General features: G+C 35.8%; 1 long non-coding RNA gene across 1 annotated transcript; it reads left to right on the top strand.

Annotated features, from left to right (window-relative positions):
- Window positions 1-10971: 10971 nt before the first annotated feature.
- LOC124922438 lies at window positions 10972-18438 on the top strand. The gene is made up of 4 exons (XR_007097812.1): window positions 10972-11090; window positions 11182-11267; window positions 18128-18221; window positions 18300-18438. It is a non-coding gene; the product is annotated as an uncharacterized LOC124922438 (long non-coding RNA).
- The last annotated feature ends 307 nt before the right edge of the window (window positions 18439-18745 follow it).

Below are 18745 nucleotides of genomic sequence, written 5' to 3'. Positions count from 1 at the left end.
TCTTAGTATATAAAAGAAACTATATTCACAATTAGTATAAATCCCACATCGGAAGATGATGGGAGTTGGGGAAGTTTCTTAGTGTATAAAAGAAACTCTCCCCTCTATGGTTTATTGCACCCAATATTTGTATCTCTTCTTCCTTATTAATTGATAGCCTTAGTGCTCGGAGACGTAGGCAACAATTTGACCGAACTCCATTATCAAATTATGTTAGTGTTCTTTCAGTTTGTTTTTTTTTTGTGTTTCTGTCAGAGTTTTTCCCAACAAGTGGTATCAGAGCCGAAGGTTCGTCCTTGGCATGGTGGAGTCTTTAAAATGGGCGTCAACTCCTTCGTCATCTTGGACGAGGACACCGATGTCGAATTTGAAGTTTGCGGTGGAAATCTTTGATGGAACTGGGCATTTCGGCATGTGGCAAGGTGATGTTCTAGATTGTCTTTTTCAGCAGTGTCTAGATGTTGCTATTGAGGTCGGAAAGTCAAATGATATAGAAGAAAACGAGTGGAGTATCATGAATCGGTTGGCGTGCGGAACAATTCGATCGTGCTTGTCTAGAGAGCAGAAGTATGCTGTGAAGAATGAAACTTCTGCACAGAAACTGTGGCAAGCATTGGAGGATAAATTTCTGAAGAAGAGTGGTTAGAATAAGCTCCTTATGAAGAAGCGGTTGTTCCAGTTTGATTACCAGTCAGGTACCACTATGAATGAACATATTATTAGGTTTAATGAATTGGTAGCAGATCTGTTAAACCTTGACATTAAGTTTGAGGATGAAGATCTTGCGCTGATGTTGCTATCGTCCCTTCTTGATGAATTTGAACACTTAGAAACAACGTTACTTCATGGGAAGGGAAATGTTTCTCTTGATGCTGTAAGTTTTGCTTTATATAGTCATGAATTGAGAAAAAGCAGGATAAAAGGAAAAGCAAAGTAGGTACAGCAGATGAAACATTGATGGTCAGGGGCCGTCAGCAGAGCAAATCAAAAGGGAAAGGAAGAAGATCTGAAAGTAGAGTTGCCAAAGATGAATGTGCTTTCTGTCGTGAGAAAGGACATTGGAAGACTAACTGCCCAAAGTTGAAGAAGAAAGAGAAAGATTTTGAAGATGCAAATATTGTAGAAAACAAAGGTGATGTAGATTCATAATAATCTTTATCGATGTCGCACACAACATCACATCCTAATGCGCGTATATTGGACTCAGTTTGCATTTATCATATGACACTAGTTTGAAAGTGGTTCTTTGACTTTAAGGAGCTGGATAGTGGAGTTGTTTACATTGGAGATGCTAATACATGTAAAATAGGATAGGTTCAATCAAGCTGAGAAATGAAGACGGATCCACCAGAATTATCAGAGATGTTCGGTACATACCGAATATGAAAAAGAATCTCATTTCTTTGGGGGCCTTAGAGTCAAAAGGCCTACATGTGAAATTGGAAAATGGAATTCTTTAGGTAATCTTTGGAGCGCTATTGATGTTGAAAGCCATCAGGAAGAGTAATAATTTGTATTACTATCTAGGTAGTACAGTTAATGGGACATCATGTGTATCAACTTCCGGGAGCAGTAAGGAATTAGAGGCAACAAAGTTATGGCATATGCGATTGGGGCATGTTGGTGAGAAATCTATGCAAACTCTTGTCAAGCAAGGATTATTGAAAGGTACAAAAGTTTGTAAGTTAGATTTTTGTGAACATTGTATTCTGGGAGAATAAAGGTGAGTAAAATTTGGCACTACTATCCATAACACCAAGGGTATTTTGGATTATGTGCACTCAGATGTCTAGGGACCTTCCAAGACTCATTCTCTTGGAGGTAGATATTATTTTGTTACTTTTATTGATGATTTTTCCAGAAGAGTTTGGGTGTTTACTATGAAGAACAAAGATGAAGTGTTTGAGATTTTTCTTAAATGGAAAACTCAAGTTGAAGACGAGACATGAAGAAAGATCAAAGTTCTCCGGACTGATAACGGTGGAGAATACAATAATGATCCATTCCAGAAGTTATGCCAAGAGTGTGGCATAGTTCGACACTTCATAATCAGAAAAACACCACAGCAGAATGGAGTATCGGAACGTATGAACAAGACATTGGTGGAGAAAGTTCGATGTATGTTGTCTAATGCTGGGTTAGACATGAAATTTTGGACAGAAGCTGTGTCATACACTCAACATTTGGTAAATCGCCTACCATCATATGCACTTGGTGACAAGACCTCATTAGAGGTATGTTTTGGAAAACCTGCAACTGATTATGATTCTTTGCATATTTTTGGTTCTATTGTATATTATCATGGAGTTGAATCAAATTTGAATCCACGAGGAAAGAAGACTCTTTTTATGGGATTTACTACAACAGTTAAAGAATGTCGCCTCTGGTGTTTGGATGCAAAGAAAACCATTATCAGTAGAAATGTTACTTTTGATGATTATTCAATGTTGAATAAGGTAACACCAGACAAGATTGATTGTACTCCGCAACATGTGGAGTTTGAGTAGATAAAGATAAGCCCAACTATAAGTGACTCTCCGACGACAGACGAAGAGTTAAATGAGGAAGAGGTTCTGACCCAAGAACCTTTAGAACAACGTGAATCAATTGTTGTAAACAGGCCAAGACGAGTTACTCAAAAACTAGGTCGGTTTGTTGACATGGCGGCCTATGCACTTCTAGTCGTAGATGATGTTCCATTCACTTTTTCAGATGTCAGTCGAAGTACTGAAAATGGAAAAAGAAGAGATGTTATGGAAGATGAGATGCAATCTATTCAGAAGAATGAAACATGCAAGTTGACGCCTCTACGAAAAGGGAAGAAGGCTATTGGTGGTAAATGGATCTTTACTAAGAAAGAAGGGTTTTCCGAAAAATCTGACGTTCGTTACAAGGGAAAATTGGTAGCTAAAAACTACGCTCAGAAGGAAGGAGGTGATTATAATGAGGTACTTTCTCCTGTTGTTAAACACTCTTCCATTATAATTTTGATGGCCTTGGTAGCGCAAATTAATTTGGAGCTAGCTCAACCACATGTGAAGACCGCAGACATACACAGTCATTTGAACGAGGAAATCTACATTTATCAACCAAATGGATTCAAAGTTGCTGATAAAGAAAATTGGGTTTGCAAGTTGAACATATCATTGTACAGGTTGAAGCAATCGTCGAGACAATGGTACAAGCGACTTGACAAGTTTATGATGGAGCACAAGTACACAAGAAGCATATTCAGTTCATGTGTGTATTTGCACAATTTGCAAGATGGGTCTTACATCTATCTACTCTTGTACGTTGATGATATGTTGATAACATCAAAGAGCCAATATGAAGTTGACAAATTGAAGGTTCAATTGGGTAAAGAGTTCGAGATGAAAGACATGGGGAAAACCAAATCTAATTGTTTAGATTTGGTAAACATCTTCCGCGTTTGAGTCGGCACTGAAGAGCGCCAATTGGAAGCACTGAAGGTTTATTTTTTAATATTGAAGATTAGTATTTGGATATTGTGCCAAGGTGGAGATTTGTTATTTTTGGCACAATTAGAATCCCACATCGGAAGATGATGGGAGTAGGGGTGAGCATAATTTGGGTTTACCCAAACCCAACCCTAACCCAAACCCAAAATATTAATTTGGGCTGGTTAATATGGGTTAGGTTGAGTATGGGTTGAGTTTAATTTGGGTTGGGTTAGGGTTACCCAAATTACCAAAATTATATAAATTTAATTTAATTATCTATTATTAATCCAATATAAACTAATCATCTTCCAACTTTAAGTCGAACACATTTTTGACATATTTAACACGCTTTTCACACGTTTAACACGTTTTTAATATTTTTAACACGTTTTCACATTTATAGCATGTTTTCACACGTTTAACACATTTTCACGTTTTTGGCACGTTTAACACATTTTTGACATGTATAACGCGTTTTCACACTAATAACGCGTTTTTCACGTTTTTGTCATTTTAACACGTTTTTGACATTTTAATATGTTTAACGTGTTTTTGACAAGTTTAATACGTTTTTTACGTTTTTGACACATTTAACACGTATTTAACATATTTAACACGTTACCGCGTTTTTTATATGTTTACCACGGTTTTCACGTTTTTGGCACGTTTAACATGTTTTTGACATTTTAACACGTTTTAGATATATTTAACACGTTTTTCACACGTTTAGCACGTTTTTCACACGTTTAATATGTTTTTCACATTTTTGGCATATTTAACACGTTTTGACATTTTTGACACGTTTTTGACACGTGAACATGTTTTCACATTTTGGCACGTTTTTGACATGTTGAACACGTTTAACACGTTTTGGCTCATTTAACACATTTTTAGTACATTTAACACGTTTCGGTATGTTTAACACGTTTTTCACGCTTTTGACACATTTTTATGTTTTTGCACGTTTAACACGTTTTTGATATTTTAACACGTTTGACACGTTTTTGCACATATAACATATTTTTGACATGTTTAACATGTTTTTGTACGTTGACACATTTTGATAAGTTTTAACACATTTTTGTCACGTTTAACACGTTTTTGGCATGTTTAACACGTTTTTCACATTTTTGGCACGTTTAACACGTTTTTCACGTTTTGGCACGTCAAACGTGTGAAAAATGTATTAAACGTGTAAAAAAATATAAAAAACATGTTAAACGTGTCAAAATGTACAAAAAAACGTTGAAAACATGGAAAACGTGTTAAACGTGTCAAAACGTGTTAAACGTGCCAAAAACGTGAAAACATATGAAAAATGTTTTAAACGTGTTAAGAATGTGAAAAACGTGAAAAAACATGTTAAATGTGTCAAAACGTGTTAAACGTGCCAAAATGTGAAAAACGTGTCAAAATGTGTCAAATGTGTCATAATCATGAAAAACGTGTTAAACATATCAAAATATGAAAACAGTGTACGGCGTGTCAAAATGAGTTAAACGTGCCAAAAACATGTTAAACGTGTCAAAAACGTGTGAAAAACGTATTCAACATGTCGAAAACGTGAAAATGTGTCATAAACGTGTTAAATGTGTCAAAAACGTGTTAAAACGTGTCAAAAACGTGGAAAACGTGTTAAACGTGTCAAAACATGTTAAACGTGTGAAAACATATTAAATGTGTCAAAAATGAGAAAAACATATTAAACGTGTCAAAATGTGTTAAACGTGCCAAAAACGTGAAAAACGTGTCAAAATGTGTCATAATCGTGAAAAACGTGTTAAACGTGTCAAAAACGTGTTAAAAATGTGTTGAACATGCCAAAAACATGAAAAACGTGTTCAACTTGCCAAAAATGTGTTAAACGTGTCAAAAACGTATTAAAAATGTCAAAAATGTGTTAAAAATGTCAAAAATGTGGAAAACGTAATAAACGAATAAAAATGTGTTAAATGAGTCACATACGTGTTAAATGAAAAAATAAAAATAAAATAATTTGGGTTACCCAACCCATACTTAACCCAACCCATACCCAACCCATATTAATAAATAATATGGGTTGAATTATGAGTCGGATAAATTTAATTTGGGTTGAATATGGGTTGAATAATACGGGTTGGGTTTACCCGTTTGCTCACCCCTAGATGGGAGTGAAAGAAGTTTCTTAGTATATAAAAAAACTTATATTCATAATTAGTATAAATCCCATATCGGAAGATGATGGGAGTTGGGGAAGTTTCTTAGTGTATAAAAGAAACTCTCCCCTCTTTGTTTTATTGCACCCAATATTTGTATCTCTTCTTCCTTATTAATTGATAGTCTTAGTGCTCGGAGACGTAGGCAACAATTTGGTCGAACTCCGTTATCAAATTCTGTTAGTGTTCTTTCAGTTTGTTTTCTTCTTTTGTGTTTCTGTCAGAGTTTTCCCAACACACCCTTGAAAAAGCCTCCATGAATATCATTCACGCTCACAACAAAGTGATGAGTGGAAACACATTGCATAATCCAATCAATGAAAATAATTGGAAAACATGTAGCAAGGAGGAATTCGTAGATTGATCCCCATCTGATCGAGTCAAAATCTTTTTTAATGTCAATTTTGAAAGCCACACATGTCGATATGTTTTTCATGCCATATCCACTCCAAAGCTCGGCATGAGTATGATGTTATGGGAAATAGAGCGTTTAGGAATAAATGTTGATTGCCCTAATCCTACAAGCTTATCAATAACTGTTTTCAAACGTTGCGAAATAATTTTTGAAATAATTTTGTAAATAACATTGCAGCATGAAATAGGACGAAAGTCCTGAATTTTTTTCGGAATTGAATTCTTAGGAATCAAATTCAACACTGTGACGTTCCATTGCTTCAACATTATCTTGTTTTGGAAGAAATAATAAAACCCCTTCACTTACATCTTTACCCACTATTTCCCAATTTTTTTTGAAGAAGTTCGCGTTGAAACCATCTGGCCCTGGGCTTTTATCCCCTTTCATCGAAAACACAACTTTTCTGACTCTTCCAAATTGACTCTGGTAATCAATTGGTTACCACTTTCTTCACTGATTTTCCTATGCACAATCTGTTGAAGCAATCTTCGGTTGTCCTATGTTATTGTGCTCGTTTCTGTTCCAATAAGCTCTTTGTAGAAACTTATTGCTTCCTCATGAACTGCCTTTTGTCCATGTAAAACATCTCCATTTGAGTTTATGAGTCTTAGGACCTGATTTCTGAAATTCCTTAATGAACATTTTTTATAGAAGAAAGAAATATTCTTGTCTCCTAATGAAAGCCAATTTTCTCTAGATTTTTGCTTAGCAAAACTTTTCTCTTTAGAACAGAGGTCTCTGAATCGCGTAAGAGCCTCATTTTCCTCTTCCATGTTATAAGTTAGATTTGGGGCTCTTAGTGCCTTGCTTTGTATTTCCACCAGTTTCGTTCTGGCTTCCTCTATTCTTTTAGAAATCCCACCATATTTTTTCTGGTCTAGCTTATTCAGCTTCCCTTTTAGTAATCTTAGTTTCTCACAAACTCTGAACATCTTTGTTCCATTAATTCTGATGTTCCAAGTTTCATTAAGGATTTCATTAAATTCTTCATCTTCATCCATAAGTTGAAGAACTTAAAGGGTCTTTTCTATTTTTTCTCATTCTCCCAAAAGAATTTCAAAGGGCAGTGATCAAAGATACCTGGTTGCAAAACCTGGATTTGGCTTCTTGGGTAAAACTCCATCCATTTTTCATTCTCTAGGCCTCTATCAATTCTGCTCTTTCTCATGTTGTTCGCCCCTCTTGTAGTTGACCATGAAAATAGATTACCTGAGGAAGACGGTTCAATGTAGCTTATGTCTTGAATGCATTCATTGAAATCCTGCATGTCTTGTGTTATGTCTGTCTCAGGCTCTCATTCATTTCTGAATCTTGTAACGTTAAAATTTCCCATAATAACCCACGGTTCATCGTCCGTAATGCTTTTTCTCAAATTATTCCAAAGTGTCCTAGAGTTGCTTGCAGCATAGACTACCGCAAAGAATATTTTTACCCTTGTCACCAGATTAATAACCTTTGTTAAAATAACTTGCTTGCTTTCAATTTTTTTTTATTTCAACCCTTCTTTTATCCCATCTTACCCAGATTCTACTTTTAATTCCATCAGAGTTATGAATAAATTCTCATTCTTCTTTGAAGTAACCCTGGACAACATTCTCTATTTGACTTTGTCTGACTTTTGTTTCAATAATTCTAAATACTGTGATTTCATTTCTTTATGCTATTCTTTAACCTCTCTTCTTTTTATAAGGTCATTTAACCCTCTAATATTTCATGTCATTAAGTTCATTAATAAAAAGAAGATGTTCCAGCTTTACTTCCCCTTCCTTTACTTTTTCTTCCTTTCTATTTTTCCCATATAGTAGGGCTATAAGGAATTGTATTTTCCTTAATTTGCTTACCTTGCTGTTTTGGGATTTTTGTGTTTCTCTGGTCAACATTCTTTTGAATTGGAGATTATACAGTTTCAACCGATTCAGCTGTCTCTTCTTTATCTTTCTCATTTCCTTCACCCACTTCCCCTTTCTTGCTTTCTCCCACGATTTCCCTTTCGACAACCTCTTCGGTTTTGATTCTTGCTTCCAGTTCAAGTTTCTTTGTTACCTCTTAATTCTCAACCTTTGATTCTGAATCTCTTACCATTCTATCTTTCTTCCTCTGTTCTTCAAAACTATGTTCTAAATTTCCTTCCTTATATTGATCCTCATATTTACTCATTACTGATTCTTTAGTAACCTCTTTTTGCCTTTCATTCTCAACCTTTTCCTTTTCAAACCTTTCTTGTTCTTATTTCTGTTTCTTTTATGTCTCTGTCTTTGTCTCTTTCTCGATCTTCTTCTTCCTTTCTTCTTCAATTATTTTCGGGCACTTGTAACAGACATGTTCGAATGTATTACAGTCAAAGAATCTATTCAGCCTCCACTCATATGAGATTCTCATAATTGTGGGTTCACCTTTTTTGTCCGTTACCGTCATCTGGTGTGGAAGATTTGATCTCGGGTGTATCTCAATGCACATCCTAGAATAAGTCATATGCTCACCTTTTTCTGTAGCTGGGTCCATGTAGAGTGGACTCCCCAATAGGCTCGCAAAATGACTTAATGCTTCAGGGTTATACATGTGGGGAGGGATGTTGCGCAATTGGAACCAGATTTGCGTAGTTTCTTTGGGCTTATTGAAGAGGTTCATACCTTCTGTCCATTTTTGAGTTTCATGTAGTTTTTCCCAACAAATATGTGCCCGTTGATCAGAATACTTTCGAGATCTGTTCCTTCTTTGAATTTGAGAAAGTACAAGTCATGAATGTTTGATGTTACCTTTTATAGACCATTTTCCCCTAATTGTTCCATTAGGGTTTTTTGGTTACTAGAAATGGCACCTTATTTCTTCCGATGAAGCTGCCCACTATGACATTCTTCCATGACTTTATGCAATTTTCCTCAAATTCTTGGGGTAGTTTGAATTCAAACGGGGAACCGATAATTTCAACTTTTGGTTTAAATGTTCTAAAGAAAATATTTCCCCTTTCTTGAACTGGATTGTCATCTTTTATTTCCCTTTTTTTCTTCTTGACTTTACGCAGTTTTTCTGGTTTCTTTTGGATGCTTTTTGGGGATCTGTTGGTTGCCGTCTACTATGCAGTTTGCTCCTCAATTAGGTTGGTCTAGGTTGGGTGACTTTTGTTGGCTCCTCTGTTTTCAGTTGTTGCTATAGATTATTGTTGTTGATTTCTTCTACAGGTCTGAATTGTTGCTGATTGCTAAGAATTTGGTTGTCTCCTGTGCAGGCTGAGTCACGATGAGCCTCCGCTCGACTAGCCTCCTCAACCGACCTAAAAGTACAAGGAAAAATATAAGGGAGTTTGGAGAAATTGGCTGAAAGGGCTACCACTTTTTCTAGGTGTCCAACCGGTCACAACGCTGCTAATGTAGATGATGTTGTCTTCAATCTAACGGTTACATCGACCAATCACATGGCTAGTCTATCAACCGGTCAAGCCCGTCTCCTAACTCATCTCCCAATCGACCATGACGCCCCTCCCTTGACCGGCCATGTATCCTCCACCCCGACCGGCATGGCCGCTGTCAACCAAACCAGCAACACTACTCCTTTGATAGGCCATGTTGTTGCAACCTGACCGGTCACGATGCTGTTTTTCCAACCGGGCTCACCTCAACCACTACGGCATGTCACGACATCCCCACTCCGACCGCTCAAATCCCCGATAAGTCGTGGACCATGGAACAAAATGAAATCGCAAATCTGGCGGACATTCGGAACCAAATTCTCAAGTTCCTCGCCTAGTTCCAAAGGCATGAACTTGTCATGACCACTAAAAGTAGCGAGCAAATCATTGCCAATTCAAAATCCGATTCGAGCAAGATTGGAACTCATTCGACAAAGCTGAATACGAGGAAATCGTTCTATGGTCGATTAGTGTCATGAGGGAGTTCTATAAGTGCCCAAAAACCTATGCAAACATTACACAAATAAATACAAACTGAACATAGCAAACCAACAAGGTTTGGGGTAAAAATGGGACAACTAGTGGAAGCAAACTCAATGTGGATCCTAGCCTAAATATTAAAACGCTCGAACACCCGCTCCAAATTGAACTCCCCTGGAAATTGAAGAGGGATGCGTCAACGATTGGAAGCAAGTTGTCGTCGGTCGCTTCATGAGCACCCACAAGGCCCCATTCCAAGCAATCAAGGCCGCCCTTTTCCGACAATGGAGCGAAAAGGGACTCAAAAAAGTAAAAGTCAACGACTTTGGTTATTTTTTCCTCACTTTTGGCACGAATCCTGAAGCCCAAGCCATTGCCGACTCAGATTTCATCTTCATGTTCAGCTTATGTTTCAAGCTCGCCAACATTAGTAAAAACTGATTCAATAGCGAAGAATTTAGCGACAGGTAAATATTTCTGTCGCTAATAACTAGTTAAAATGATTGAGTGTTATATATACTCATTAATAACGAAAGTATAAAACAACTTTCACTATTGGTATGCATCAACTAGTTGTAAAATTATTTTAAAATATTAGGCCACAAGTTAAAAAACAGTAAATTAGTTTTTTTAATTATATTTTTGGAGTTATGATATTAAAATATAAGGTAAATTCTAAAATAATTTAAGTATGAGGTGATTTTATAATTATAAAGTCCACTAATATATTTTTTTTAAAATATTAGGTCACAAGTCAAAAACCACTAAATTATTTTCTTTATATTTTTGGAGTTAATGACCAACTTGATTGATAAAAATGATTTTACTAAAAATATAAAGTAAGTCCTAGACTAATTTAGGTATAAAGTGATTTTATATAAAATCTAACAATTACTTGCACAACTTAAAAATAATTACCCTAACACTTTGGGCTTATAAACAATTTGGGCCCATTTATAAAACCCTAAGTTTAAATGTATAAGTTTATAGATTATATATTTCCTCCTCTGTTGTGGACCTTGTATTTGAAAAAGGCAAAACGAAAAAGATGCAGATATTCGTCTGACGATTACTCTCGAGGTAGAGATCAATGACACCATTGACAATGTCGAGTCTAAGATTCAGTTAATAAGGTATGCGTTCTCTCTCTCTCACTCTCTCTTCGTTACGTTTATCATTCATTCATCGGTGATTAAAACGAATCATAACTCTTCTACTATACAGGCCTCCCTTCGGAACAAAAATGATAACTTTTGCCGGGAAGCAGCTTGAAGATGTCCATATTCTTGTCGATTACAGCATTCAGAAAGGTATTCATCGTTCTGTTTCGTTTTCCAATCGGATCTTGACGATTCTAATCTTTCTGCTATGATTACTGTGTAATTTTCAAACTAGAGGAGATATTCAATCTATATATTGAATTATAAATTTTTTTTTGATGGTATTAACTCAAAAATACAACAAGAGAAGTTGTTCTGCCAAAGGTAAGCTTCATTTTCCTTTAAATTTGTATTCATAACAAAGACCATCAACAAAGATGTTACACCCTAAGATTAACCTATGAAGATAAATTAAAGTTTAAGACAATAGATAAAAATGAGGAGAAGAAAGATCAGAGAACTATAAGGTGAGAGAAGAAAACCATTCAATAACGTTCATACTCTTTAAAAGAGGTATTCAGAATTACATATAGTCTAAATGATGAGCTGGCCTAACAGGTGGCCACTTTGTTAAAAATAGAAAATAAAGATGGTTTAAACATAAAACATAAAGTCAGGGGTGAGTCTGAATAAATGAAAATACTAAAAATAATATTAATTGTCCTTATATCCTTAGATCGTAACAATACCCTCCTCTTCAGTGTTTCGACAACCTCGGCGAAACGAACGTTGTCTTGTTCTTCCCCAGTTCGCGACTAGTTTTGGATGTGCAATTTCAACTGTTCCTCGTCTTCCCACGTATTATCTTCATCAGCATGTCCTGTCCATTTCATTAGCACCTATCTTGTGTTACCACCTATCTGTCTTTCTCGTACAATGATTTCTGGAATTAAGGCTTGCGATTTCATCTCAGTAAGTGCAATAATTTCGCTTGGATTTCCTTGATAGCTTTTCAGCTGTGAAATATGGAACACGTTATAGATTCTTGATCCCACTGGAAGTTCCAATCGATAAGCCACTTCCCCTATTTTCGCACTAATTATGAATGGCCCAAAGAACTTATTTTGGAGCTTATGGTGATTTCCTCGGACCGATAATTGTCGATAAGGTTGGAGCTTGACCAAAGCCCAATCCCCAATTTTCAATTGTGCTTCAGTACGATGTCTATATGTCTGCTGTTTCATGCGATTTTAAGCCCGACTCAGATGAAGTTTCAGTAGTTTTAATGTTTCTTCTCTATCCAACAGTGAACGATCAACTTCGTCTACCTTCGAATCTCCGCCTAAGTAAGGAGTGTGGATAGGAGGTGCGTATCCGTAGATTATTTCAAAAGAAGTGGATTTCCTCGCAGAGTGGAAAAGCGTGTTATACCACCATTCTACTAGTGGTAACCATTTAATCCATTTCCTAGGCTTCTGACCTGCCATACAACGCAGGTAAGTACCAATACAACGATTAACTCGTTCTGTTTGCCCGTCTGTTTGGGGATGATAGGCGGTGGACAACGCTTGATGAACTCCCTACAGTTTAAGAAATTCTCTCCAAAACGAGCTAAGAAATATTTTATCTTTATCACTTACAATAGATGAGGGCATTCCATGTAGTTTGTAGACGTTGTCGATAAACACATCTACAATGCTTTTAGCAGTAAATGGATGCTTTAACCCGATAAAATGTCCCATTTTGGATAGTCTATCCACTACTACCAAGATGACGGTTTTTTCTCCAACTGGGGGAAGGTTTTCAATGAAGTCCATGGAAATGGATTGCCAGACCTGCTTCGGTATGGGTAAAGGTTGAAGGAGACCTTTAGGGGCCACTAGTTCGATCTTGTTCCGTTGACAAACATCGCACTTACAAATAAACTCCCGTACATCTTTTAACATTCCCACCCAGAAGTAACCCAACTGCAGCTTTTTGGTTGTTATTAATACTCCTGAATGACCACCCATTGGAGTTAAATGCGTGGTTGCGATCAAAATAGAACGAAGCTCGCTATCAAAGCCTACCACCAATTTACCATTTTCCCTCAAACTCCCATCGATGAAAGTATAACCTGGGTGAGATTTTTCATTTTCAGTTAACTCTTGAATGTGTTTAATCATATTTGGATCATATTGCCAAGCTTCAATGGTAGACTGATATACCAGCACATTGTATCATATTGTTATGACAAGATAGAGCATCAACCACTATGTTCTCTTTTCCTCTTTTGTATTGTACTATGAAATCATACCTGATAAGTTTATACAGCCATTTCTCCTAAGCAGGAGTCTGGACTCTTTTTTCCAGAAGGTGCTTCAACGCTTCGTGGTCGGTCTTGACAATGAAGGGCTTGTAGCGAAGGTATGATCGCCATTTTTCCACGGCAAATGTAAGAGCTATTAGTTCACGTTCATAGGTGGATGACAGATTCTTGGCTACTGGTATGGCTCGGCTGATGAAAGTGATCGGCTTGTTCCCCTATATCAGCACTGCCTCAATTCCAATTCCACTCGCGTCCGTTTCCACCACAAATGGTTGTGCAAAGTCTGGCAAAGCTAAAGTAGGGGGTGTCATCATGGACTTCTTCAATTCCATGAATGCAGTTTGTGCTTCTAGTTTCCACTCGAACTTTCCCTTTTTTAATAGGTCAGTTAAAGCCTTGGCAATTAATCCATACCCCTTTATGAACCTTCTGTAGTACCTTGTTAAACTCAGAAATCCTCGCAGTTGTTTGATTAATTGGGGGATTGGCCATGTTTCCATTGCTTGTAACTTCTTAGGGTCAGCCGTAACTCCTTCTTTGTCAATAATGTGGCCCAGATATAATATTCGAATGCACCCAAATTCACATTTTTTCTATTAAGAAGTAAATCATTAGTTCTCAAAAATTCCATAACTAACCTTAGATGTTGTAAGTGCTTCCATCTTGAGTTGTTATAGATTAGGATGTCATCAAAAAACACAAGGACAAACTTCCGAAGATACGGTTTAAATATCTCATTCATTAGGCTTTGAAAAGTAGAGGGTGCATTAGTTAATCCGAATGGCATTACCAAGAACTCATATAAACCTTTATATGTTCTAAATGCTGTTTTGTGGCAGTCTACAGGTTTCATTCGGATTTGATGATAACCTGCACGAAGGTCTAATTTGGAAAAAAATCTTGAACCGTGCAATTCCTCCAGTAGTTCTTCAATCACATGTATGAGAAATTTGTCTTTTATGGTGGCAGCATTTAATTTCTGTAATCAATACATAATCTCCATGTCAGATATTTCTTCCTAACCAAGACCACTGGTGCTGCAAATGCACTGTGACTAGGTTGAATAACGCATTGCTCAAGCATTTCATCAACCATTCTTTCAATTTCTGCCTTCTGGAGGGAGGGATATCAGTATGATCTTAGGCATATCGGGTTGGTTCCTTCTTTAAGAGGTATTTGATGGTCTTGATTTCTAATTGGAGGTAGATGGTTAAGATGTCGGAAGATGTCTTCAAACTGGAGTAACAGATGGCTTAATTCCTCCTCCCCCTACTCTTCAAATTCCCCTTGACCAGTAAGTAGAAACAATTGACATTGATTCGTTTGAGGTATGATCATTTGCACTAACGCTTCTTGTGCACCTTTCTTTAACATTCTTTCAAGTTTATCTCCTTCCAAGATACAAATATCCATTTGGTTTACTCCCTGCAGGAACAATGGGATTTCATTCTTATAGAATGATAGTGTTAGTCTCTCAAAGTCCCAAGTAGATGGACCGAGAGTGATGAGCCATTCTACCCCTAGAACCATGTCATAGGAAGCCATGTCCAAAACTCTTAGGTTAACCATAAATTCGATGTCATCCATTGTCCATTTGAGATTTTCACAGCTCGATGTGCTTAATATGTTCGATCCATCAGCTACTTTAACAGGCAGAGTAGTTGTTTTTTGCACTTGATAACTGATGTTTCTCATTACCCGAGTGTTAATGAAATTATGTGTGCTCCCTGTGTCAATGAGAATAATGACTGATAGCTGACCTATTTTTCCAGATATCCTCAGAGTTTGATAATTTTTCGATCCATCAAGGGCATGTATAAATATAGATGCTCCATCCACTTGAGGGATAACCTCACTGGTCTCTCTAGCTTCAGTTAATAGGAACTTCTTGTCTTCTGTCTCATCTACATTAATCATGAATAACTTAGCCTTGCATTGGTGGGTAGAATCGAATTTAGCATCACAAGTATAACATAGTCCCTTTCTTCTTTTCTCTTCTAGGATTTTGGGATCTATTTGTTGGAGGTACTTATTCCTTTGGGAGACAATGTGTGTAGGTGAGTAATTTGGCCGTGAATAAGTTGATTTAGGTGGGAGATAAGTTGGTTTAGAAGATGGTGGCCAAGTAGAATTAGATTGGGTGTGGGTTGGTGTAGGAAGGATGGGAGGGTTACCTGAGTATAGACTACCTCGGGTAAATAGGGATTTGAACGTGGATTCTTGTACTTTGGCTACTGTCATAGCTTCATTTAGGGACTTTGGGCTTAATATCCTAACTGTATTCGCTATCTCTTTATGTATTCCACCCAGATAACAATCAATCACATACTCATCAGGCATATTGAGTAGTTTTTGAGATATAGCCATATATCTCATGTTATATTCTTGTATAGACCCTGTCTGTTTCAGATTCATGAGTTGGCTAATGGGACTATCACAAATAGAAGGTCCAAATTTTTGTAGCAGAGCAATTTTAAATAAATGTCAAGTGAGTGCAACTGTAGGACTACAAGTTTGAATAAAGGATCCATACCATAATCGTGCATCCCCTTGAAAATGAATCAGGGCGATTTCGACTTTAGTCGCATCGTCTGTATGATCGACTTGAAAAAATTGCTCTGCTGAAATGAGCCATCCTTCCACATCCACGCCATCGAACTTCGGGAAATCAACCTTAGTCAAGCGGGTTGGGGTACATATTGCCTTTCTCTAGTTGGTGTAGTGCGGGAGGATTCCGCTGAATCTACTCGCCCTGAGCTCTCTTTTACAGAAATGTTTTCAAGCTTCTGTTCAAGTGAGTTAACCTTGTTTTCCATCCACTTCCTTTGTTCTTCTAGTGATTGTGTAATCGACGTCAATGCTGCTCGCAAGGAGTCGTTGTCCGCCTGGTTCCGTGTTTCCACCATGGTCGTCGGATCGTCGGCTCTGATACCAATTTGTTACACCCTAAGATGTAACATATGAAGATAAATTAGGGTTTAAGACAATAGTTAGAAATGAGGAGAAGAAAGATCAGAGAACTATAAGGTGAGAGAAGAAAACCATTCAATAATGCTCATACTCTTCAAAAGAGGTATTTAGAATTACATATAGTCTGAATGATGAGCTGGCCTAACAGGTGGCCACTTTGTTAAAAACAGAAAATAAAGATGGTTTAAACATAAAACATAAAGTCAGGAGTGAGTCTGAATAAATGAAAATACTGAAAATAATATTAATTGTTCTTATATCCCTTAGCCAAAGGTAAGCTTCATTTTTCTTTAAATTTGTATTCATAACAAAACCATCAACAAAGACTCAAAAAAAACAAATGCTGTATCGACATTATAATTATATATCCTTTTGAATGTTAACAGAAAGTACCAATGTCCCCAAATAGAAGGAGCAATGATAATAATTTGATAATAAAAATTACCAGTATAGATCATCCATGAAAATTAGGATACATAGTAATTTGTCATTGTTTGTTCAGTATTGTTTGTTCAGTGTCAGGTCCTGACATTGTCGTTAGTCAATTATTTATAATTATATTGCTGCATTTCGGCCCATGAGGTCCTTAATTTTCCTGTCAACTTATGCTCTACTATTCTACTACATTGTTCTATGTATGCATAGCATTGCATGATCAGGCAATGCTAATCTGATATTATTTTATGGCCCATCTCCCAACAACTTAAACTTCCATGTAAACCTAAACCTTAACATGGGTAAGAAGTTTTGGACAAACTATAGTAATTTATTTTTGGTGATAGGACAGGAATAAATAATATTTTCACATTTCAGAAGCTATTATCAAATATCAATACCTTCATCATTTAGGAATGTCTTAGAGAGTTATCTCCATATGTACAATAGTAACAAGTATATCAATATCATTTTTCTTTAAAGTTGTTACTATTATTTGGATTTTGTTTAACACTCAATTAGGATAATATTAAGGTCCTCTTGGTAGTCCATCCCATAATATACTAATTTTTTATATTAATGTAGATGATTAGTATAAATGTCTCAATATATGAATATTTACTAAAATAGATCTGAATATTTGTTTTCCAATTGCATATTTTGGAATTGAGGGTAATTCTAAATTGAAGCACAACCATCACCAACACCATAATTTATGTTTAGTATGTCATTTTCAGTATAAGTAGGAAATTCAATCATGAATCTCTTATATATATTTACTAACTATATACATCTGTTTAATTTGTTTAAAATTGAACATGAGAAAACAACTTGGTTGGTGTTATTTTCCATGTTTTCCTGCAATTGACAAGATTTTTGTTAAGTAATATTTAAGATATCTATCTCCTTTATAGTTAATTAGTTAACATAAATATATATTTGATATCTACTTTTGATTGTTTTCCCATAGCCAAATAAAAATCAAAGTTTTTCTGGTCTCAGCCATAGGGTCAATCGTTGTTACATTAATGAATGTGTCTTGATTGATTAATTGACATTAAGAAGTAAGACATTCAAATTGTACAATATTTGTTACTCTGTTTCACTCTATCTCAAATAGTTATATTTATGTAACAATTTCTCGGATAGTTATCTATGTATATTTTCAAGGAACATAAAAGAAGCAAACTGTAAATAGAAATTAGATTAATAATAACTTGTTCAAATATTATGGTAGGTGAATAATTTAATTCCATAGTCTGAATTTTATTACAACAATGACAGTTTGAGACTTTGAGTAGTATGCATTATTAATTAATTTCAAAATTACATTATGTACATTTAATATATTATGCAGGAAGGTACAACAATTGAGAGGAGTTTTGACTAATTTAATGAGAACAAGGAGAATTTGGCTACTTGCTGTAATTTCACCACAAATATGCCCATAGGTATTACTATTATTACTCTTAATAAATCATAAATTAATTGTAAAGTTATTATTTTATTCATTGTTTTATGATTAAAAGGTACTAAAGACATTGGATTGGGAGCTACATTTTATAAGGGTTCTAATTTATATCTTTAATTTATAATTGATGTATTTCTTATTCATTTTATAACATTCAAAAACAATAATTATATTTAATAGAAATGTTATGTTTCTTTTGTTTTGCTAATATGAATGTTCTAGTTACAGTAATAAATTTTGATTTTGACAACATTTAGATTACTTATTTAGGTTACAAAATTATAAGAGCATAGAAAGAGCTTCAATTTCCTATATCATATCATTAGCGACAGTAATTTATTCCTGCAGCCATATTTTAGTGACGATAAATATTACTGTAGCCAAGTTTTAGCTATGGGACCAATGGCGACAGTTGGCGATATGTGTGTTTACTATGGTTAAAGGTCAATAGTCACAGTAATTTAAGCAATATCGACGGTATTTACTATCGCTATTGGCATGTTT

Source organism: Impatiens glandulifera, chromosome 1 (genome assembly GCF_907164915.1).
Source record: "Impatiens glandulifera chromosome 1, dImpGla2.1, whole genome shotgun sequence".
Taxonomy (NCBI): Eukaryota; Viridiplantae; Streptophyta; class Magnoliopsida; order Ericales; family Balsaminaceae; genus Impatiens; species Impatiens glandulifera.
Note: the sequence above shows the minus strand (reverse complement) of the source record. Positions and strands in the feature narration are given on the sequence as shown.